Below are 17,500 nucleotides of genomic sequence, written 5' to 3'. Positions count from 1 at the left end.
CTGGTATTCCCAGGCGGTCTCCCATCCAAGTACTAACCAGGCCCGACCCTGCTTAGCTTCCGAGATCAGACGAGATCGGGCGTTCTCAGGGTGGTATGGCCGTAAGCGAGAGACGCTGTTGCAAACAGGCCTTATAAACCTGCAGCATGGAGGAAGTGCACCTTGCCTATGAAGCCGTGCATGTGGTGTTCATTTATTCATTCATTCATTCATTCATTTAGTTAGTTAGTTAGTTTGTGAGTTAGTTTGTGAGTTTGTTTAAATGAACCGGCAGCAAAAAACAGTTTGTCTTGTGATTTCCTCACAAAGTTGCACGTGGAAACAGCACCCCCTGCCGGGACAAAAAGCTTACGGCACCTGGTATTCCCAGGCGGCCTCCCATCCAAGTACTAACCAGGCCCGACCCTGCTTAGCTTCCAAGATCAGACGAGATCGGGCGTTCTCAGGGTGGTATGGCCGTAAGCGAGAGACGCTGTTGCAAACAGGCCTTATAAACCTGCAGCATGGAGGAAGTGCACCTTGCCTATGAAGCCGTGCATGTGGTGTTCATTTATTCATTCATTCATTTAGTTAGTTAGTTAGTTTGTGAGTTAGATTGTGAGTTTGTTTAAATGAACCGGCAGCAAAAAACAGTTTGTCTTGTGATTTCCTCATAAAGTTGCACGTGGAAACAGCACCCCCTGCCGGGACAAAAAGCTTACGGCACCTGGTATTCCCAGGCGGTCTCCCATCCAAGTACTAACCAGGCCCGACCCGGCTTAGCTTCCGAGATCAGACGAGATCGGGCGTTCTCAGGGTGGTATGGCCGTAAGCGAGAGACGCTGTTGCAAACAGGCCTTATAAACCTGCAGCATGGAGGAAGTGCACCTTGCCTATGAAGCCGTGCATGTGGTGTTCATTTATTCATTCATTCATTCATTCATTTAGTTAGTTAGTTAGTTAGTTTGTGAGTTTGTTTAAATGAACCGGCAGCAAAAAACAGTTTGTCTTGTGATTTCCTCATAAAGTTGCACGTGGAAACAGCACCCCCTGCCGGGACAAAAAGCTTACGGCACCTGGTATTCCCAGGCGGTCTCCCATCCAAGTACTAACCAGGCCCGACCCTGCTTAGCTTCCGAGATCAGACGAGATCGGGCGTTCTCAGGGTGGTATGGCCGTAAGCGAGAGACGCTGTTGCAAACAGGCCTTATAAACCTGCAGCATGGAGGAAGTGCACCTTGCCTATGAAGCCGTGCATGTGGTGTTCATTTATTCATTCATTCATTCATTCATTTAGTTAGTTAGTTAGTTAGTTTGTGAGTTTGTTTAAATGAACCGCCAGCAAAAAACAGTTTGTCTTGTGATTTCCTCACAAAGTTGCACGTGGAAACAGCACCCCTGCCGGGACAAAAAGCTTACGGCACCTGGTATTCCCAGGCGGTCTCCCATCCAAGTACTAACCAGGCCCGACCCTGCTTAGCTTCCGAGATCAGACGAGATCGGGCGTTCTCAGGGTGGTATGGCCGTAAGCGAGAGACGCTGTTGCAAACAGGCCTTATAAACCTGCAGCATGGAGGAAGTGCACCTTGCCTATGAAGCCGTGCATGTGGTGTTCATTTATTCATTCATTCATTTAGTTAGTTAGTTAGTTTGTGAGTTTGTTTAAATGAACCGGCAGCAAAAAACAGTTTGTCTTGTGATTTCCTCATAAAGTTGCACGTGGAAACAGCACCCCCTGCCGGGACAAAAAGCTTACGGCACCTGGTATTCCCAGGCGGTCTCCCATCCAAGTACTAACCAGGCCCGACCCTGCTTAGTTTCCGAGACCAGACGAGATCGGGCGTTCTCAGGGTGGTATGGCCGTAAGCGAGAGACGCTGTTGCAAACAGGCCTTATAAACCTGCAGCATGGAGGAAGTGCACCTTGCCTATGAAGCCGTGCATGTGGTGTTCATTTATTCATTCATTCATTTAGTTAGTTAGTTAGTTTGTGAGTTTGTTTAAATGAACCGGCAGCAAAAAACAGTTTGTCTTGTGATTTCCTCATAAAGTTGCACGTGGAAACAGCACCCCCTGCCGGGACAAAAAGCTTACGGCACCTGGTATTCCCAGGCGGTCTCCCATCCAAGTACTAACCAGGCCCGACCCTGCTTAGCTTCCGAGATCAGACGAGATCGGGCGTTCTCAGGGTGGTATGGCCGTAAGCGAGAGACGCTGTTGCAAACAGGCCTTATAAACCTGCAGCATGGAGGAAGTGCACCTTGCCTATGAAGCCGTGCATGTGGTGTTCATTTATTCATTCATTCATTCATTCATTTAGTTAGTTAGTTAGTTAGTTTGTGAGTTTGTTTAAATGAACCGCCAGCAAAAAACAGTTTGTCTTGTGATTTCCTCACAAAGTTGCACGTGGAAACAGCACCCCTGCCGGGACAAAAAGCTTACGGCACCTGGTATTCCCAGGCGGTCTCCCATCCAAGTACTAACCAGGCCCGACCCTGCTTAGCTTCCGAGATCAGACGAGATCGGGCGTTCTCAGGGTGGTATGGCCGTAAGCGAGAGACGCTGTTGCAAACAGGCCTTATAAACCTGCAGCATGGAGGAAGTGCACCTTGCCTATGAAGCCGTGCATGTGGTGTTCATTTATTCATTCATTCATTCATTCATTTAGTTAGTTAGTTAGTTAGTTTGTGAGTTTGTTTATATGAACCGCCAGCAAAAAACAGTTTGTCTTGTGATTTCCTCATAAAGTTGCACGTGGAAACAGCACCCCCTGCCGGGACAAAAAGCTTACGGCACCTGGTATTCCCAGGCGGTCTCCCATCCAAGTACTAACCAGGCCCGACCCTGCTTAGCTTCCGAGATCAGACGAGATCGGGCGTTCTCAGGGTGGTATGGCCGTAAGCGAGAGACGCTGTTGCAAACAGGCCTTATAAACCTGCAGCATGGAGGAAGTGCACCTTGCCTATGAAGCCGTGCATGTGGTGTTCATTTATTCATTCATTCATTTAGTTAGTTAGTTAGTTAGTTTGTGAGTTTGTTTAAATGAACCGCCAGCAAAAAACAGTTTGTCTTGTGATTTCCTCACAAAGTTGCACGTGGAAACAGCACCCCTGCCGGGACAAAAAGCTTACGGCACCTGGTATTCCCAGGCGGTCTCCCATCCAAGTACTAACCAGGCCCGACCCTGCTTAGCTTCCGAGACCAGACGAGATCGGGCGTTCTCAGGGTGGTATGGCCGTAAGCGAGAGACGCTGTTGCAAACAGGCCTTATAAACCTGCAGCATGGAGGAAGTGCACCTTGCCTATGAAGCCGTGCATGTGGTGTTCATTTATTCATTCATTCATTTAGTTAGTTAGTTAGTTTGTGAGTTTGTTTAAATGAACCGGCAGCAAAAAACAGTTTGTCTTGTGATTTCCTCATAAAGTTGCACGTGGAAACAGCACCCCCTGCCGGGACAAAAAGCTTACGGCACCTGGTATTCCCAGGCGGTCTCCCATCCAAGTACTAACCAGGCCCGACCCTGCTTAGCTTCCGAGATCAGACGAGATCGGGCGTTCTCAGGGTGGTATGGCCGTAAGCGAGAGACGCTGTTGCAAACAGGCCTTATAAACCTGCAGCATGGAGGAAGTGCACCTTGCCTATGAAGCCGTGCATGTGGTGTTCATTTATTCATTCATTCATTCATTCATTTAGTTAGTTAGTTAGTTAGTTTGTGAGTTTGTTTAAATGAACCGGCAGCAAAAAACAGTTTGTCTTGTGATTTCCTCACAAAGTTGCACGTGGAAACAGCACCCCCTGCCGGGACAAAAAGCTTACAGCACCTGGTATTCCCAGGCGGTCTCCCATCCAAGTACTAACCAGGCCCGACCCTGCTTAGCTTCCGAGATCAGACGAGATCGGGCGTTCTCAGGGTGGTATGGCCGTAAGCGAGAGACGCTGTTGCAAACAGGCCTTATAAACCTGCAGCATGGAGGAAGTGCACCTTGCCTATGAAGCCGTGCATGTGGTGTTCATTTATTCATTCATTCATTCATTCATTTAGTTAGTTAGTTAGTTAGTTTGTGAGTTTGTTTAAATGAACCGCCAGCAAAAAACAGTTTGTCTTGTGATTTCCTCACAAAGTTGCACGTGGAAACAGCACCCCCTGCCGGGACAAAAAGCTTACGGCACCTGGTATTCCCAGGCGGTCTCCCATCCAAGTACTAACCAGGCCCGACCCTGCTTAGCTTCCGAGATCAGACGAGATCGGGCGTTCTCAGGGTGGTATGGCCGTAAGCGAGAGACGCTGTTGCAAACAGGCCTTATAAACCTGCAGCATGGAGGAAGTGCACCTTGCCTATGAAGCCGTGCATGTGGTGTTCATTTATTCATTCATTCATTCATTCATTTAGTTAGTTAGTTAGTTAGTTTGTGAGTTTGTTTAAATGAACCGGCAGCAAAAAACAGTTTGTCTTGTGATTTCCTCACAAAGTTGCACGTGGAAACAGCACCCCCTGCCGGGACAACAAGCTTACGGCACCTGGTATTCCCAGGCGGTCTCCCATCCAAGTACTAACCAGGCCCGACCCTGCTTAGCTTCCGAGATCAGACGAGATCGGGCGTTCTCAGGGTGGTATGGCCGTAAGCGAGAGACGCTGTTGCAAACAGGCCTTATAAACCTGCAGCATGGAGGAAGTGCACCTTGCCTATGAAGCCGTGCATGTGGTGTTCATTTATTCATTCATTCATTTAGTTAGTTAGTTAGTTTGTGAGTTAGTTTGTGAGTTTGTTTAAATGAACCGGCAGCAAAAAACAGTTTGTCTTGTGATTTCCTCATAAAGTTGCACGTGGAAACAGCACCCCTGCCGGGACAAAAAGCTTACGGCACCTGGTATTCCCAGGCGGTCTCCCATCCAAGTACTAACCAGGCCCGACCCTGCTTAGCTTCCGAGATCAGACGAGATCGGGCGTTCTCAGGGTGGTATGGCCGTAAGCGAGAGACGCTGTTGCAAACAGGCCTTATAAACCTGCAGCATGGAGGAAGTGCACCTTGCCTATGAAGCCGTGCATGTGGTGTTCATTTATTCATTCATTCATTTAGTTAGTTAGTTAGTTTGTGAGTTAGTTTGTGAGTTTGTTTAAATGAACCGGCAGCAAAAAACAGTTTGTCTTGTGATTTCCTCACAAAGTTGCACGTGGAAACAGCACCCCCTGCCGGGACAAAAAGCTTACGGCACCTGGTATTCCCAGGCGGTCTCCCATCCAAGTACTAACCAGGCCCGACCCTGCTTAGCTTCCGAGATCAGACGAGATCGGGCGTTCTCAGGGTGGTATGGCCGTAAGCGAGAGACGCTGTTGCAAACAGGCCTTATAAACCTGCAGCATGGAGGAAGTGCACCTTGCCTATGAAGCCGTGCATGTGGTGTTCATTTATTCATTCATTCATTTAGTTAGTTAGTTAGTTTGTGAGTTAGTTTGTGAGTTTGTTTAAATGAACCGGCAGCAAAAAACAGTTTGTCTTGTGATTTCCTCACAAAGTTGCACGTGGAAACAGCACCCCCTGCCGGGACAAAAAGCTTACGGCACCTGGTATTCCCAGGCGGTCTCCCATCCAAGTACTAACCAGGCCCGACCCTGCTTAGCTTCCGAGATCAGACGAGATCGGGCGTTCTCAGGGTGGTATGGCCGTAAGCGAGAGACGCTGTTGCAAACAGGCCTTATAAACCTGCAGCATGGAGGAAGTGCACCTTGCCTATGAAGCCGTGCATGTGGTGTTCATTTATTCATTCATTCATTCATTCATTTAGTTAGTTAGTTAGTTAGTTTGTGAGTTTGTTTAAATGAACCGCCAGCAAAAAACAGTTTGTCTTGTGATTTCCTCACAAAGTTGCACGTGGAAACAGCACCCCCTGCCGGGACAACAAGCTTACGGCACCTGGTATTCCCAGGCGGTCTCCCATCCAAGTACTAACCAGGCCCGACCCTGCTTAGCTTCCGAGATCAGACGAGATCGGGCGTTCTCAGGGTGGTATGGCCGTAAGCGAGAGACGCTGTTGCAAACAGGCCTTATAAACCTGCAGCATGGAGGAAGTGCACCTTGCCTATGAAGCCGTGCATGTGGTGTTCATTTATTCATTCATTCATTCATTCATTTAGTTAGTTAGTTAGTTTGTGAGTTAGTTTGTGAGTTTGTTTAAATGAACCGGCAGCAAAAAACAGTTTGTCTTGTGATTTCCTCACAAAGTTGCACGTGGAAACAGCACCCCCTGCCGGGACAAAAAGCTTACGGCACCTGGTATTCCCAGGCGGCCTCCCATCCAAGTACTAACCAGGCCCGACCCTGCTTAGCTTCCAAGATCAGACGAGATCGGGCGTTCTCAGGGTGGTATGGCCGTAAGCGAGAGACGCTGTTGCAAACAGGCCTTATAAACCTGCAGCATGGAGGAAGTGCACCTTGCCTATGAAGCCGTGCATGTGGTGTTCATTTATTCATTCATTCATTTAGTTAGTTAGTTAGTTTGTGAGTTAGATTGTGAGTTTGTTTAAATGAACCGGCAGCAAAAAACAGTTTGTCTTGTGATTTCCTCATAAAGTTGCACGTGGAAACAGCACCCCCTGCCGGGACAAAAAGCTTACGGCACCTGGTATTCCCAGGCGGTCTCCCATCCAAGTACTAACCAGGCCCGACCCTGCTTAGCTTCCGAGATCAGACGAGATCGGGCGTTCTCAGGGTGGTATGGCCGTAAGCGAGAGACGCTGTTGCAAACAGGCCTTATAAACCTGCAGCATGGAGGAAGTGCACCTTGCCTATGAAGCCGTGCATGTGGTGTTCATTTATTCATTCATTCATTCATTCATTTAGTTAGTTAGTTAGTTAGTTTGTGAGTTTGTTTAAATGAACCGGCAGCAAAAAACAGTTTGTCTTGTGATTTCCTCATAAAGTTGCACGTGGAAACAGCACCCCCTGCCGGGACAAAAAGCTTACGGCACCTGGTATTCCCAGGCGGTCTCCCATCCAAGTACTAACCAGGCCCGACCCTGCTTAGCTTCCGAGATCAGACGAGATCGGGCGTTCTCAGGGTGGTATGGCCGTAAGCGAGAGACGCTGTTGCAAACAGGCCTTATAAACCTGCAGCATGGAGGAAGTGCACCTTGCCTATGAAGCCGTGCATGTGGTGTTCATTTATTCATTCATTCATTCATTCATTTAGTTAGTTAGTTAGTTAGTTTGTGAGTTTGTTTAAATGAACCGCCAGCAAAAAACAGTTTGTCTTGTGATTTCCTCACAAAGTTGCACGTGGAAACAGCACCCCTGCCGGGACAAAAAGCTTACGGCACCTGGTATTCCCAGGCGGTCTCCCATCCAAGTACTAACCAGGCCCGACCCTGCTTAGCTTCCGAGATCAGACGAGATCGGGCGTTCTCAGGGTGGTATGGCCGTAAGCGAGAGACGCTGTTGCAAACAGGCCTTATAAACCTGCAGCATGGAGGAAGTGCACCTTGCCTATGAAGCCGTGCATGTGGTGTTCATTTATTCATTCATTCATTTAGTTAGTTAGTTAGTTTGTGAGTTTGTTTAAATGAACCGGCAGCAAAAAACAGTTTGTCTTGTGATTTCCTCATAAAGTTGCACGTGGAAACAGCACCCCCTGCCGGGACAAAAAGCTTACGGCACCTGGTATTCCCAGGCGGTCTCCCATCCAAGTACTAACCAGGCCCGACCCTGCTTAGTTTCCGAGACCAGACGAGATCGGGCGTTCTCAGGGTGGTATGGCCGTAAGCGAGAGACGCTGTTGCAAACAGGCCTTATAAACCTGCAGCATGGAGGAAGTGCACCTTGCCTATGAAGCCGTGCATGTGGTGTTCATTTATTCATTCATTCATTTAGTTAGTTAGTTAGTTTGTGAGTTTGTTTAAATGAACCGGCAGCAAAAAACAGTTTGTCTTGTGATTTCCTCATAAAGTTGCACGTGGAAACAGCACCCCCTGCCGGGACAAAAAGCTTACGGCACCTGGTATTCCCAGGCGGTCTCCCATCCAAGTACTAACCAGGCCCGACCCTGCTTAGCTTCCGAGATCAGACGAGATCGGGCGTTCTCAGGGTGGTATGGCCGTAAGCGAGAGACGCTGTTGCAAACAGGCCTTATAAACCTGCAGCATGGAGGAAGTGCACCTTGCCTATGAAGCCGTGCATGTGGTGTTCATTTATTCATTCATTCATTCATTCATTTAGTTAGTTAGTTAGTTAGTTTGTGAGTTTGTTTAAATGAACCGCCAGCAAAAAACAGTTTGTCTTGTGATTTCCTCACAAAGTTGCACGTGGAAACAGCACCCCTGCCGGGACAAAAAGCTTACGGCACCTGGTATTCCCAGGCGGTCTCCCATCCAAGTACTAACCAGGCCCGACCCTGCTTAGCTTCCGAGATCAGACGAGATCGGGCGTTCTCAGGGTGGTATGGCCGTAAGCGAGAGACGCTGTTGCAAACAGGCCTTATAAACCTGCAGCATGGAGGAAGTGCACCTTGCCTATGAAGCCGTGCATGTGGTGTTCATTTATTCATTCATTCATTCATTCATTTAGTTAGTTAGTTAGTTAGTTTGTGAGTTTGTTTATATGAACCGCCAGCAAAAAACAGTTTGTCTTGTGATTTCCTCATAAAGTTGCACGTGGAAACAGCACCCCCTGCCGGGACAAAAAGCTTACGGCACCTGGTATTCCCAGGCGGTCTCCCATCCAAGTACTAACCAGGCCCGACCCTGCTTAGCTTCCGAGATCAGACGAGATCGGGCGTTCTCAGGGTGGTATGGCCGTAAGCGAGAGACGCTGTTGCAAACAGGCCTTATAAACCTGCAGCATGGAGGAAGTGCACCTTGCCTATGAAGCCGTGCATGTGGTGTTCATTTATTCATTCATTCATTCATTCATTCATTTAGTTAGTTAGTTAGTTAGTTTGTGCGTTTGTTTAAATGAACCGCCAGCAAAAAACAGTTTGTCTTGTGATTTCCTCACAAAGTTGCACGTGGAAACAGCACCCCCTGCCGGGACAAAAAGCTTACGGCACCTGGTATTCCCAGGCGGTCTCCCATCCAAGTACTAACCAGGCCCGACCCTGCTTAGCTTCCGAGATCAGACGAGATCGGGCGTTCTCAGGGTGGTATGGCCGTAAGCGAGAGACGCTGTTGCAAACAGGCCTTATAAACCTGCAGCATGGAGGAAGTGCACCTTGCCTATGAAGCCGTGCATGTGGTGTTCATTTATTCATTCATTCATTTAGTTAGTTAGTTAGTTTGTGAGTTAGTTTGTGAGTTTGTTTAAATGAACCGGCAGCAAAAAACAGTTTGTCTTGTGATTTCCTCATAAAGTTGCACGTGGAAACAGCACCCCCTGCCGGGACAAAAAGCTTACGGCACCTGGTATTCCCAGGCGGTCTCCCATCCAAGTACTAACCAGGCCCGACCCTGCTTAGCTTCCGAGATCAGACGAGATCGGGCGTTCTCAGGGTGGTATGGCCGTAAGCGAGAGACGCTGTTGCAAACAGGCCTTATAAACCTGCAGCATGGAGGAAGTGCACCTTGCCTATGAAGCCGTGCATGTGGTGTTCATTTATTCATTCATTCATTCATTCATTTAGTTAGTTAGTTAGTTAGTTTGTGAGTTTGTTTAAATGAACCGCCAGCAAAAAACAGTTTGTCTTGTGATTTCCTCACAAAGTTGCACGTGGAAACAGCACCCCCTGCCGGGACAAAAAGCTTACGGCACCTGGTATTCCCAGGCGGTCTCCCATCCAAGTACTAACCAGGCCCGACCCTGCTTAGCTTCCGAGATCAGACGAGATCGGGCGTTCTCAGGGTGGTATGGCCGTAAGCGAGAGACGCTGTTGCAAACAGGCCTTATAAACCTGCAGCATGGAGGAAGTGCACCTTGCCTATGAAGCCGTGCATGTGGTGTTCATTTATTCATTCATTCATTTAGTTAGTTAGTTAGTTTGTGAGTTAGTTTGTGAGTTTGTTTAAATGAACCGGCAGCAAAAAACAGTTTGTCTTGTGATTTCCTCATAAAGTTGCACGTGGAAACAGCACCCCCTGCCGGGACAAAAAGCTTACGGCACCTGGTATTCCCAGGCGGTCTCCCATCCAAGTACTAACCAGGCCCGACCCTGCTTAGCTTCCGAGATCAGACGAGATCGGGCGTTCTCAGGGTGGTATGGCCGTAAGCGAGAGACGCTGTTGCAAACAGGCCTTATAAACCTGCAGCATGGAGGAAGTGCACCTTGCCTATGAAGCCGTGCATGTGGTGTTCATTTATTCATTCATTCATTTAGTTAGTTTGTTAGTTTGTGAGTTAGTTTGTGAGTTTGTTTAAATGAACCGGCAGCAAAAAACAGTTTGTCTTGTGATTTCCTCATAAAGTTGCACGTGGAAACAGCACCCCCTGCCGGGACAAAAAGCTTACGGCACCTGGTATTCCCAGGCGGTCTCCCATCCAAGTACTAACCAGGCCCGACCCTGCTTAGCTTCCGAGATCAGACGAGATCGGGCGTTCTCAGGGTGGTATGGCCGTAAGCGAGAGACGCTGTTGCAAACAGGCCTTATAAACCTGCAGCATGGAGGAAGTGCACCTTGCCTATGAAGCCGTGCATGTGGTGTTCATTTATTCATTCATTCATTTAGTTAGTTAGTTAGTTAGTTTGTGAGTTTGTTTAAATGAACCGGCAGCAAAAAACAGTTTGTCTTGTGATTTCCTCATAAAGTTGCACGTGGAAACAGCACCCCCTGCCGGGACAAAAAGCTTACGGCACCTGGTATTCCCAGGCGGTCTCCCATCCAAGTACTAACCAGGCCCGACCCTGCTTAGCTTCCGAGATCAGACGAGATCGGGCGTTCTCAGGGTGGTATGGCCGTAAGCGAGAGACGCTGTTGCAAACAGGCCTTATAAACCTGCAGCATGGAGGAAGTGCACCTTGCCTATGAAGCCGTGCATGTGGTGTTCATTTATTCATTCATTCATTTAGTTAGTTAGTTAGTTTGTGAGTTAGTTTGTGAGTTTGTTTAAATGAACCGGCAGCAAAAAACAGTTTGTCTTGTGATTTCCTCACAAAGTTGCACGTGGAAACAGCACCCCCTGCCGGGACAAAAAGCTTACGGCACCTGGTATTCCCAGGCGGTCTCCCATCCAAGTACTAACCAGGCCCGACCCTGCTTAGCTTCCGAGATCAGACGAGATCGGGCGTTCTCAGGGTGGTATGGCCGTAAGCGAGAGACGCTGTTGCAAACAGGCCTTATAAACCTGCAGCATGGAGGAAGTGCACCTTGCCTATGAAGCCGTGCATGTGGTGTTCATTTATTCATTCATTCATTTAGTTAGTTAGTTAGTTTGTGAGTTAGTTTGTGAGTTTGTTTAAATGAACCGGCAGCAAAAAACAGTTTGTCTTGTGATTTCCTCACAAAGTTGCACATGGAAACAGCACCCCCTGCCGGGACAAAAAGCTTACGGCACCTGGTATTCCCAGGCGGTCTCCCATCCAAGTACTAACCAGGCCCGACCCTGCTTAGCTTCCGAGATCAGACGAGATCGGGCGTTCTCAGGGTGGTATGGCCGTAACCAAGAGACGCTGTTGCAAACAGGCCTTATAAACCTGCAGCATGGAGGAAGTGCACCTTGCCTATGAAGCCGTGCATGTGGTGTTCATTTATTCATTCATTCATTTAGTTAGTTAGTTAGTTAGTTTGTGAGTTTGTTTAAATGAACCGGCAGCAAAAAACAGTTTGTCTTGTGATTTCCTCATAAAGTTGCACGTGGAAACAGCACCCCCTGCCGGGACAAAAAGCTTACGGCACCTGGTATTCCCAGGCGGTCTCCCATCCAAGTACTAACCAGGCCCAACCCTGCTTAGCTTCCGAGATCAGACGAGATCGGGCGTTCTCAGGGTGGTATGGCCGTAAGCGAGAGACGCTGTTGCAAACAGGCCTTATAAACCTGCAGCATGGAGGAAGTGCACCTTGCCTATGAAGCCGTGCATGTGGTGTTCATTTATTCATTCATTCATTTAGTTAGTTAGTTAGTTTGTGAGTTAGTTTGTGAGTTTGTTTAAATGAACCGGCAGCAAAAAACAGTTTGTCTTGTGATTTCCTCACAAAGTTGCACGTGGAAACAGCACCCCCTGCCGGGACAAAAAGCTTACGGCACCTGGTATTCCCAGGCGGTCTCCCATCCAAGTACTAACCAGGCCCGACCCTGCTTAGCTTCCGAGATCAGACGAGATCGGGCGTTCTCAGGGTGGTATGGCCGTAAGCGAGAGACGCTGTTGCAAACAGGCCTTATAAACCTGCAGCATGGAGGAAGTGCACCTTGCCTATGAAGCCGTGCATGTGGTGTTCATTTATTCATTCATTCATTTAGTTAGTTAGTTAGTTTGTGAGTTAGTTTGTGAGTTTGTTTAAATGAACCGCCAGCAAAAAACAGTTTGTCTTGTGATTTCCTCACAAAGTTGCACGTGGAAACAGCACCCCCTGCCGGGACAAAAAGCTTACGGCACCTGGTATTCCCAGGCGGTCTCCCATCCAAGTACTAACCAGGCCCGACCCTGCTTAGCTTCCGAGATCAGACGAGATCGGGCGTTCTCAGGGTGGTATGGCCGTAAGCGAGAGACGCTGTTGCAAACAGGCCTTATAAACCTGCAGCATGGAGGAAGTGCACCTTGCCTATGAAGCCGTGCATGTGGTGTTCATTTATTCATTCATTCATTTAGTTAGTTAGTTAGTTTGTGAGTTAGTTTGTGAGTTTGTTTAAATGAACCGGCAGCAAAAAACAGTTTGTCTTGTGATTTCCTCATAAAGTTGCACGTGGAAACAGCACCCCCTGCCGGGACAAAAAGCTTACGGCACCTGGTATTCCCAGGCGGTCTCCCATCCAAGTACTAACCAGGCCCGACCCTGCTTAGCTTCCGAGATCAGACGAGATCGGGCGTTCTCAGGGTGGTATGGCCGTAAGCGAGAGACGCTGTTGCAAACAGGCCTTATAAACCTGCAGCATGGAGGAAGTGCACCTTGCCTATGAAGCCGTGCATGTGGTGTTCATTTATTCATTCATTCATTCATTCATTTAGTTAGTTAGTTAGTTAGTTTGTGAGTTTGTTTAAATGAACCGCCAGCAAAAAACAGTTTGTCTTGTGATTTCCTCACAAAGTTGCACGTGGAAACAGCACCCCCTGCCGGGACAAAAAGCTTACGGCACCTGGTATTCCCAGGCGGTCTCCCATCCAAGTACTAACCAGGCCCGACCCTGCTTAGCTTCCGAGATCAGACGAGATCGGGCGTTCTCAGGGTGGTATGGCCGTAAGCGAGAGACGCTGTTGCAAACAGGCCTTATAAACCTGCAGCATGGAGGAAGTGCACCTTGCCTATGAAGCCGTGCATGTGGTGTTCATTTATTCATTCATTCATTTAGTTAGTTTGTTAGTTTGTGAGTTAGTTTGTGAGTTTGTTTAAATGAACCGGCAGCAAAAAACAGTTTGTCTTGTGATTTCCTCATAAAGTTGCATGTGGAAACAGCACCCCCTGCCGGGACAAAAAGCTTACGGCACCTGGTATTCCCAGGCGGTCTCCCATCCAAGTACTAACCAGGCCCGACCCTGCTTAGCTTCCGAGATCAGACGAGATCGGGCGTTCTCAGGGTGGTATGGCCGTAAGCGAGAGACGCTGTTGCAAACAGGCCTTATAAACCTGCAGCATGGAGGAAGTGCACCTTGCCTATGAAGCCGTGCATGTGGTGTTCATTTATTCATTCATTCATTTAGTTAGTTAGTTAGTTAGTTTGTGAGTTTGTTTAAATGAACCGGCAGCAAAAAACAGTTTGTCTTGTGATTTCCTCATAAAGTTGCACGTGGAAACAGCACCCCCTGCCGGGACAAAAAGCTTACGGCACCTGGTATTCCCAGGCGGTCTCCCATCCAAGTACTAACCAGGCCCGACCCTGCTTAGCTTCCGAGATCAGACGAGATCGGGCGTTCTCAGGGTGGTATGGCCGTAAGCGAGAGACGCTGTTGCAAACAGGCCTTATAAACCTGCAGCATGGAGGAAGTGCACCTTGCCTATGAAGCCGTGCATGTGGTGTTCATTTATTCATTCATTCATTTAGTTAGTTAGTTAGTTTGTGAGTTAGTTTGTGAGTTTGTTTAAATGAACCGGCAGCAAAAAACAGTTTGTCTTGTGATTTCCTCATAAAGTTGCACGTGGAAACAGCACCCCCTGCCGGGACAAAAAGCTTACGGCACCTGGTATTCCCAGGCGGTCTCCCATCCAAGTACTAACCAGGCCCGACCCTGCTTAGCTTCCGAGATCAGACGAGATCGGGCGTTCTCAGGGTGGTATGGCCGTAAGCGAGAGACGCTGTTGCAAACAGGCCTTATAAACCTGCAGCATGGAGGAAGTGCACCTTGCCTATGAAGCCGTGCATGTGGTGTTCATTTATTCATTCATTCATTCATTCATTTAGTTAGTTAGTTAGTTAGTTTGTGAGTTTGTTTAAATGAACCGCCAGCAAAAAACAGTTTGTCTTGTGATTTCGTCACAAAGTTGCACGTGGAAACAGCACCCCCTGCCGGGACAAAAAGCTTACGGCACCTGGTATTCCCAGGCGGTCTCCCATACAAGTACTAACCAGGCCCGACCCTGCTTAGCTTCCGAGATCAGACGAGATCGGGCGTTCTCAGGGTGGTATGGCCGTAAGCGAGAGACGCTGTTGCAAACAGGCCTTATAAACCTGCAGCATGGAGGAAGTGCACCTTGCCTATGAAGCCGTGCATGTGGTGTTCATTTATTCATTCATTCATTTAGTTAGTTAGTTAGTTTGTGAGTTAGTTTGTGAGTTTGTTTAAATGAACCGGCAGCAAAAAACAGTTTGTCTTGTGATTTCCTCACAAAGTTGCACGTGGAAACAGCACCCCCTGCCGGGACAAAAAGCTTACGGCACCTGGTATTCCCAGGCGGTCTCCCATCCAAGTACTAACCAGGCCCGACCCTGCTTAGCTTCCGAGATCAGACGAGATCGGGCGTTCTCAGGGTGGTATGGCCGTAAGCGAGAGACGCTGTTGCAAACAGGCCTTATAAACCTGCAGCATGGAGGAAGTGCACCTTGCCTATGAAGCCGTGCATGTGGTGTTCATTTATTCATTCATTCATTTAGTTAGTTAGTTAGTTAGTTAGTTAGTTTGTGAGTTTGTTTAAATGAACCGGCAGCAAAAAACAGTTTGTCTTGTGATTTCCTCATAAAGTTGCACGTGGAAACAGCACCCCTGCCGGGACAAAAAGCTTACGGCACCTGGTATTCCCAGGCGGTCTCCCATCCAAGTACTAACCAGGCCCGACCCTGCTTAGCTTCCGAGATCAGACGAGATCGGGCGTTCTCAGGGTGGTATGGCCGTAAGCGAGAGACGCTGTTGCAAACAGGCCTTATAAACCTGCAGCATGGAGGAAGTGCACCTTGCCTATGAAGCCGTGCATGTGGTGTTCATTTATTCATTCATTCATTTAGTTAGTTAGTTAGTTTGTGAGTTAGTTTGTGAGTTTGTTTAAATGAACCGGCAGCAAAAAACAGTTTGTCTTGTGATTTCCTCATAAAGTTGCACGTGGAAAAAGCACCCCCTGCCGGGACAAAAAGCTTACGGCACCTGGTATTCCCAGGCGGTCTCCCATCCAAGTACTAACCAGGCCCGACCCTGCTTAGCTTCCGAGATCAGACGAGATCGGGCGTTCTCAGGGTGGTATGGCCGTAAGCGAGAGACGCTGTTGCAAACAGGCCTTATAAACCTGCAGCATGGAGGAAGTGCACCTTGCCTATGAAGCCGTGCATGTGGTGTTCATTTATTCATTCATTCATTTAGTTAGTTAGTTAGTTAGTTTGTGAGTTTGTTTAAATGAACCGGCAGCAAAAAACAGTTTGTCTTGTGATTTCCTCATAAAGTTGCACGTGGAAACAGCACCCCCTGCCGGGACAAAAAGCTTACGGCACCTGGTATTCCCAGGCGGTCTCCCATCCAAGTACTAACCAGGCCCGACCCTGCTTAGCTTCCGAGATCAGACGAGATCGGGCGTTCTCAGGGTAGTATGGCCGTAAGCGAGAGACGCTGTTGCAAACAGGCCTTATAAACCTGCAGCATGGAGGAAGTGCACCTTGCCTATGAAGCCGTGCATGTGGTGTTCATTTATTCATTCATTCATTTAGTTAGTTAGTTAGTTTGTGAGTTAGTTTGTGAGTTTGTTTAAATGAACCGGCAGCAAAAAACAGTTTGTCTTGTGATTTCCTCACAAAGTTGCACATGGAAACAGCACCCCCTGCCGGGACAAAAAGCTTACGGCACCTGGTATTCCCAGGCGGTCTCCCATCCAAGTACTAACCAGGCCCGACCCTGCTTAGCTTCCGAGATCAGACGAGATCGGGCGTTCTCAGGGTGGTATGGCCGTAAGCAAGAGACGCTGTTGCAAACAGGCCTTATAAACCTGCAGCATGGAGGAAGTGCACCTTGCCTATGAAGCCGTGCATGTGGTGTTCATTTATTCATTCATTCATTTAGTTAGTTAGTTAGTTAGTTTGTGAGTTTGTTTAAATGAACCGGCAGCAAAAAACAGTTTGTCTTGTGATTTCCTCATAAAGTTGCACGTGGAAACAGCACCCCCTGCCGGGACAAAAAGCTTACGGCACCTGGTATTCCCAGGCGGTCTCCCATCCAAGTACTAACCAGGCCCGACCCTGCTTAGCTTCCGAGATCAGACGAGATCGGGCGTTCTCAGGGTGGTATGGCCGTAAGCGAGAGACGCTGTTGCAAACAGGCCTTATAAACCTGCAGCATGGAGGAAGTGCACCTTGCCTATGAAGCCGTGCATGTGGTGTTCATTTATTCATTCATTCATTCATTCATTTAGTTAGTTAGTTAGTTAGTTTGTGAGTTTGTTTAAATGAACCGGCAGCAAAAAACAGTTTGTCTTGTGATTTCCTCACAAAGTTGCACGTGGAAACAGCACCCCTGCCGGGACAAAAAGCTTACGGCACCTGGTATTCCCAGGCGGTCTCCCATCCAAGTACTAACCAGGCCCGACCCTGCTTAGCTTCCGAGATCAGACGAGATCGGGCGTTCTCAGGGTGGTATGGCCGTAAGCGAGAGACGCTGATGCAAACAGGCCTTATAAACCTGCAGCATGGAGGAAGTGCACCTTGCCTATGAAGCCGTGCATGTGGTGTTCATTTATTCATTCATTCATTTAGTTAGTTAGTTAGTTTGTGAGTTAGTTTGTGAGTTTGTTTAAATGAACCGCCAGCAAAAAACAGTTTGTCTTGTGATTTCCTCACAAAGTTGCACGTGGAAACAGCACCCCCTGCCGGGACAAAAAGCTTACGGCACCTGGTATTCCCAGGCGGTCTCCCATCCAAGTACTAACCAGGCCCGACCCTGCTTAGCTTCCGAGATCAGACGAGATCAGGCGTTCTCAGGGTGGTATGGCCATAAGCGAGAGACGCTGTTGCAAACAGGCCTTATAAACCTGCAGC

The 17,500-nt window shown here is 48.2% G+C and overlaps 51 non-coding genes across 51 annotated transcripts in view; all 51 read right to left on the bottom strand.

The window, feature by feature from the left end:
• LOC142878866 (5S ribosomal RNA) overlaps positions 1-107 on the bottom strand; it is a 119-nt gene extending 12 nt beyond the window's left edge. The window contains exon 1 of the ribosomal RNA XR_012925106.1: positions 1-107. This exon is cut by the window's left edge and continues 12 nt beyond it. This is a non-coding gene — a ribosomal RNA (5S ribosomal RNA).
• Positions 108-345: 238 nt separating this feature from the next.
• LOC142878480 (5S ribosomal RNA) lies at positions 346-464 on the bottom strand. Its single transcript, XR_012924747.1, has one exon. It is a non-coding gene; the product is annotated as a 5S ribosomal RNA (ribosomal RNA).
• A 230-nt stretch (positions 465-694) lies between these two features.
• Positions 695-813, bottom strand: LOC142878360 (5S ribosomal RNA). The gene has a single exon (XR_012924630.1). It is a non-coding gene; the product is annotated as a 5S ribosomal RNA (ribosomal RNA).
• Positions 814-1,043: 230 nt separating this feature from the next.
• On the bottom strand, positions 1,044-1,162 carry LOC142878863 (5S ribosomal RNA). The gene has a single exon (XR_012925105.1). It is a non-coding gene; the product is annotated as a 5S ribosomal RNA (ribosomal RNA).
• Positions 1,163-1,391: 229 nt separating this feature from the next.
• On the bottom strand, positions 1,392-1,510 carry LOC142878862 (5S ribosomal RNA). The gene has a single exon (XR_012925104.1). It is a non-coding gene; the product is annotated as a 5S ribosomal RNA (ribosomal RNA).
• Positions 1,511-1,728: 218 nt separating this feature from the next.
• LOC142878532 (5S ribosomal RNA) lies at positions 1,729-1,847 on the bottom strand. The gene has a single exon (XR_012924796.1). It is a non-coding gene; the product is annotated as a 5S ribosomal RNA (ribosomal RNA).
• A 218-nt stretch (positions 1,848-2,065) lies between these two features.
• LOC142878861 (5S ribosomal RNA) lies at positions 2,066-2,184 on the bottom strand. Its single transcript, XR_012925103.1, has one exon. It is a non-coding gene; the product is annotated as a 5S ribosomal RNA (ribosomal RNA).
• A 229-nt stretch (positions 2,185-2,413) lies between these two features.
• Positions 2,414-2,532, bottom strand: LOC142878860 (5S ribosomal RNA). The gene has a single exon (XR_012925102.1). It is a non-coding gene; the product is annotated as a 5S ribosomal RNA (ribosomal RNA).
• Positions 2,533-2,762: 230 nt separating this feature from the next.
• LOC142878859 (5S ribosomal RNA) lies at positions 2,763-2,881 on the bottom strand. The gene has a single exon (XR_012925101.1). It is a non-coding gene; the product is annotated as a 5S ribosomal RNA (ribosomal RNA).
• Positions 2,882-3,102: 221 nt separating this feature from the next.
• LOC142878293 (5S ribosomal RNA) lies at positions 3,103-3,221 on the bottom strand. The gene has a single exon (XR_012924567.1). It is a non-coding gene; the product is annotated as a 5S ribosomal RNA (ribosomal RNA).
• A 218-nt stretch (positions 3,222-3,439) lies between these two features.
• LOC142878857 (5S ribosomal RNA) lies at positions 3,440-3,558 on the bottom strand. Its single transcript, XR_012925099.1, has one exon. It is a non-coding gene; the product is annotated as a 5S ribosomal RNA (ribosomal RNA).
• Positions 3,559-3,788: 230 nt separating this feature from the next.
• On the bottom strand, positions 3,789-3,907 carry LOC142878167 (5S ribosomal RNA). Its single transcript, XR_012924446.1, has one exon. It is a non-coding gene; the product is annotated as a 5S ribosomal RNA (ribosomal RNA).
• A 230-nt stretch (positions 3,908-4,137) lies between these two features.
• LOC142878856 (5S ribosomal RNA) lies at positions 4,138-4,256 on the bottom strand. Its single transcript, XR_012925098.1, has one exon. It is a non-coding gene; the product is annotated as a 5S ribosomal RNA (ribosomal RNA).
• A 230-nt stretch (positions 4,257-4,486) lies between these two features.
• Positions 4,487-4,605, bottom strand: LOC142878855 (5S ribosomal RNA). The gene has a single exon (XR_012925097.1). It is a non-coding gene; the product is annotated as a 5S ribosomal RNA (ribosomal RNA).
• Positions 4,606-4,834: 229 nt separating this feature from the next.
• LOC142878854 (5S ribosomal RNA) lies at positions 4,835-4,953 on the bottom strand. The gene has a single exon (XR_012925096.1). It is a non-coding gene; the product is annotated as a 5S ribosomal RNA (ribosomal RNA).
• Positions 4,954-5,183: 230 nt separating this feature from the next.
• Positions 5,184-5,302, bottom strand: LOC142878853 (5S ribosomal RNA). Its single transcript, XR_012925095.1, has one exon. It is a non-coding gene; the product is annotated as a 5S ribosomal RNA (ribosomal RNA).
• A 230-nt stretch (positions 5,303-5,532) lies between these two features.
• LOC142878852 (5S ribosomal RNA) lies at positions 5,533-5,651 on the bottom strand. The gene has a single exon (XR_012925094.1). It is a non-coding gene; the product is annotated as a 5S ribosomal RNA (ribosomal RNA).
• Positions 5,652-5,881: 230 nt separating this feature from the next.
• Positions 5,882-6,000, bottom strand: LOC142878851 (5S ribosomal RNA). The gene has a single exon (XR_012925093.1). It is a non-coding gene; the product is annotated as a 5S ribosomal RNA (ribosomal RNA).
• Positions 6,001-6,238: 238 nt separating this feature from the next.
• Positions 6,239-6,357, bottom strand: LOC142878479 (5S ribosomal RNA). The gene has a single exon (XR_012924746.1). It is a non-coding gene; the product is annotated as a 5S ribosomal RNA (ribosomal RNA).
• A 230-nt stretch (positions 6,358-6,587) lies between these two features.
• On the bottom strand, positions 6,588-6,706 carry LOC142878850 (5S ribosomal RNA). The gene has a single exon (XR_012925092.1). It is a non-coding gene; the product is annotated as a 5S ribosomal RNA (ribosomal RNA).
• Positions 6,707-6,936: 230 nt separating this feature from the next.
• LOC142878849 (5S ribosomal RNA) lies at positions 6,937-7,055 on the bottom strand. The gene has a single exon (XR_012925091.1). It is a non-coding gene; the product is annotated as a 5S ribosomal RNA (ribosomal RNA).
• A 229-nt stretch (positions 7,056-7,284) lies between these two features.
• LOC142878847 (5S ribosomal RNA) lies at positions 7,285-7,403 on the bottom strand. Its single transcript, XR_012925090.1, has one exon. It is a non-coding gene; the product is annotated as a 5S ribosomal RNA (ribosomal RNA).
• Positions 7,404-7,621: 218 nt separating this feature from the next.
• LOC142878531 (5S ribosomal RNA) lies at positions 7,622-7,740 on the bottom strand. The gene has a single exon (XR_012924795.1). It is a non-coding gene; the product is annotated as a 5S ribosomal RNA (ribosomal RNA).
• Positions 7,741-7,958: 218 nt separating this feature from the next.
• LOC142878845 (5S ribosomal RNA) lies at positions 7,959-8,077 on the bottom strand. The gene has a single exon (XR_012925088.1). It is a non-coding gene; the product is annotated as a 5S ribosomal RNA (ribosomal RNA).
• A 229-nt stretch (positions 8,078-8,306) lies between these two features.
• On the bottom strand, positions 8,307-8,425 carry LOC142878844 (5S ribosomal RNA). The gene has a single exon (XR_012925087.1). It is a non-coding gene; the product is annotated as a 5S ribosomal RNA (ribosomal RNA).
• Positions 8,426-8,655: 230 nt separating this feature from the next.
• LOC142878843 (5S ribosomal RNA) lies at positions 8,656-8,774 on the bottom strand. The gene has a single exon (XR_012925086.1). It is a non-coding gene; the product is annotated as a 5S ribosomal RNA (ribosomal RNA).
• A 234-nt stretch (positions 8,775-9,008) lies between these two features.
• Positions 9,009-9,127, bottom strand: LOC142878842 (5S ribosomal RNA). Its single transcript, XR_012925085.1, has one exon. It is a non-coding gene; the product is annotated as a 5S ribosomal RNA (ribosomal RNA).
• A 230-nt stretch (positions 9,128-9,357) lies between these two features.
• Positions 9,358-9,476, bottom strand: LOC142878841 (5S ribosomal RNA). The gene has a single exon (XR_012925083.1). It is a non-coding gene; the product is annotated as a 5S ribosomal RNA (ribosomal RNA).
• Positions 9,477-9,706: 230 nt separating this feature from the next.
• Positions 9,707-9,825, bottom strand: LOC142878840 (5S ribosomal RNA). Its single transcript, XR_012925082.1, has one exon. It is a non-coding gene; the product is annotated as a 5S ribosomal RNA (ribosomal RNA).
• Positions 9,826-10,055: 230 nt separating this feature from the next.
• LOC142878839 (5S ribosomal RNA) lies at positions 10,056-10,174 on the bottom strand. The gene has a single exon (XR_012925081.1). It is a non-coding gene; the product is annotated as a 5S ribosomal RNA (ribosomal RNA).
• A 230-nt stretch (positions 10,175-10,404) lies between these two features.
• Positions 10,405-10,523, bottom strand: LOC142878838 (5S ribosomal RNA). Its single transcript, XR_012925080.1, has one exon. It is a non-coding gene; the product is annotated as a 5S ribosomal RNA (ribosomal RNA).
• A 222-nt stretch (positions 10,524-10,745) lies between these two features.
• LOC142878836 (5S ribosomal RNA) lies at positions 10,746-10,864 on the bottom strand. The gene has a single exon (XR_012925079.1). It is a non-coding gene; the product is annotated as a 5S ribosomal RNA (ribosomal RNA).
• Positions 10,865-11,094: 230 nt separating this feature from the next.
• LOC142878835 (5S ribosomal RNA) lies at positions 11,095-11,213 on the bottom strand. Its single transcript, XR_012925078.1, has one exon. It is a non-coding gene; the product is annotated as a 5S ribosomal RNA (ribosomal RNA).
• Positions 11,214-11,443: 230 nt separating this feature from the next.
• Positions 11,444-11,562, bottom strand: LOC142878344 (5S ribosomal RNA). Its single transcript, XR_012924615.1, has one exon. It is a non-coding gene; the product is annotated as a 5S ribosomal RNA (ribosomal RNA).
• Positions 11,563-11,784: 222 nt separating this feature from the next.
• Positions 11,785-11,903, bottom strand: LOC142878552 (5S ribosomal RNA). Its single transcript, XR_012924815.1, has one exon. It is a non-coding gene; the product is annotated as a 5S ribosomal RNA (ribosomal RNA).
• A 230-nt stretch (positions 11,904-12,133) lies between these two features.
• Positions 12,134-12,252, bottom strand: LOC142878833 (5S ribosomal RNA). Its single transcript, XR_012925076.1, has one exon. It is a non-coding gene; the product is annotated as a 5S ribosomal RNA (ribosomal RNA).
• Positions 12,253-12,482: 230 nt separating this feature from the next.
• On the bottom strand, positions 12,483-12,601 carry LOC142878832 (5S ribosomal RNA). Its single transcript, XR_012925075.1, has one exon. It is a non-coding gene; the product is annotated as a 5S ribosomal RNA (ribosomal RNA).
• Positions 12,602-12,831: 230 nt separating this feature from the next.
• Positions 12,832-12,950, bottom strand: LOC142878831 (5S ribosomal RNA). Its single transcript, XR_012925074.1, has one exon. It is a non-coding gene; the product is annotated as a 5S ribosomal RNA (ribosomal RNA).
• A 230-nt stretch (positions 12,951-13,180) lies between these two features.
• LOC142878830 (5S ribosomal RNA) lies at positions 13,181-13,299 on the bottom strand. The gene has a single exon (XR_012925073.1). It is a non-coding gene; the product is annotated as a 5S ribosomal RNA (ribosomal RNA).
• Positions 13,300-13,529: 230 nt separating this feature from the next.
• On the bottom strand, positions 13,530-13,648 carry LOC142878829 (5S ribosomal RNA). Its single transcript, XR_012925072.1, has one exon. It is a non-coding gene; the product is annotated as a 5S ribosomal RNA (ribosomal RNA).
• Positions 13,649-13,870: 222 nt separating this feature from the next.
• LOC142878828 (5S ribosomal RNA) lies at positions 13,871-13,989 on the bottom strand. The gene has a single exon (XR_012925071.1). It is a non-coding gene; the product is annotated as a 5S ribosomal RNA (ribosomal RNA).
• A 230-nt stretch (positions 13,990-14,219) lies between these two features.
• On the bottom strand, positions 14,220-14,338 carry LOC142878827 (5S ribosomal RNA). The gene has a single exon (XR_012925070.1). It is a non-coding gene; the product is annotated as a 5S ribosomal RNA (ribosomal RNA).
• A 230-nt stretch (positions 14,339-14,568) lies between these two features.
• On the bottom strand, positions 14,569-14,687 carry LOC142878289 (5S ribosomal RNA). Its single transcript, XR_012924563.1, has one exon. It is a non-coding gene; the product is annotated as a 5S ribosomal RNA (ribosomal RNA).
• Positions 14,688-14,917: 230 nt separating this feature from the next.
• LOC142878826 (5S ribosomal RNA) lies at positions 14,918-15,036 on the bottom strand. The gene has a single exon (XR_012925069.1). It is a non-coding gene; the product is annotated as a 5S ribosomal RNA (ribosomal RNA).
• A 229-nt stretch (positions 15,037-15,265) lies between these two features.
• Positions 15,266-15,384, bottom strand: LOC142878825 (5S ribosomal RNA). Its single transcript, XR_012925068.1, has one exon. It is a non-coding gene; the product is annotated as a 5S ribosomal RNA (ribosomal RNA).
• A 230-nt stretch (positions 15,385-15,614) lies between these two features.
• LOC142878824 (5S ribosomal RNA) lies at positions 15,615-15,733 on the bottom strand. Its single transcript, XR_012925067.1, has one exon. It is a non-coding gene; the product is annotated as a 5S ribosomal RNA (ribosomal RNA).
• Positions 15,734-15,955: 222 nt separating this feature from the next.
• On the bottom strand, positions 15,956-16,074 carry LOC142878270 (5S ribosomal RNA). Its single transcript, XR_012924544.1, has one exon. It is a non-coding gene; the product is annotated as a 5S ribosomal RNA (ribosomal RNA).
• Positions 16,075-16,304: 230 nt separating this feature from the next.
• LOC142878822 (5S ribosomal RNA) lies at positions 16,305-16,423 on the bottom strand. Its single transcript, XR_012925065.1, has one exon. It is a non-coding gene; the product is annotated as a 5S ribosomal RNA (ribosomal RNA).
• A 222-nt stretch (positions 16,424-16,645) lies between these two features.
• Positions 16,646-16,764, bottom strand: LOC142878820 (5S ribosomal RNA). The gene has a single exon (XR_012925064.1). It is a non-coding gene; the product is annotated as a 5S ribosomal RNA (ribosomal RNA).
• Positions 16,765-16,993: 229 nt separating this feature from the next.
• LOC142878819 (5S ribosomal RNA) lies at positions 16,994-17,112 on the bottom strand. The gene has a single exon (XR_012925063.1). It is a non-coding gene; the product is annotated as a 5S ribosomal RNA (ribosomal RNA).
• Positions 17,113-17,342: 230 nt separating this feature from the next.
• Positions 17,343-17,461, bottom strand: LOC142878384 (5S ribosomal RNA). The gene has a single exon (XR_012924654.1). It is a non-coding gene; the product is annotated as a 5S ribosomal RNA (ribosomal RNA).
• Between the last annotated feature and the right edge of the window lie 39 nt (positions 17,462-17,500).

Source organism: Nelusetta ayraudi, unplaced genomic scaffold (assembly GCF_046127955.1).
Source record: "Nelusetta ayraudi isolate G7.1 ecotype Tasmania unplaced genomic scaffold, CSIRO-AGI_Nayr_v1 ptg000135l, whole genome shotgun sequence".
In the NCBI taxonomy this organism is placed as follows: domain Eukaryota; kingdom Metazoa; phylum Chordata; class Actinopteri; order Tetraodontiformes; family Monacanthidae; genus Nelusetta; species Nelusetta ayraudi.
The sequence above is the reverse complement of the archived record's forward strand: the minus strand, read 5'-3'. Positions and strand labels throughout refer to the sequence as shown.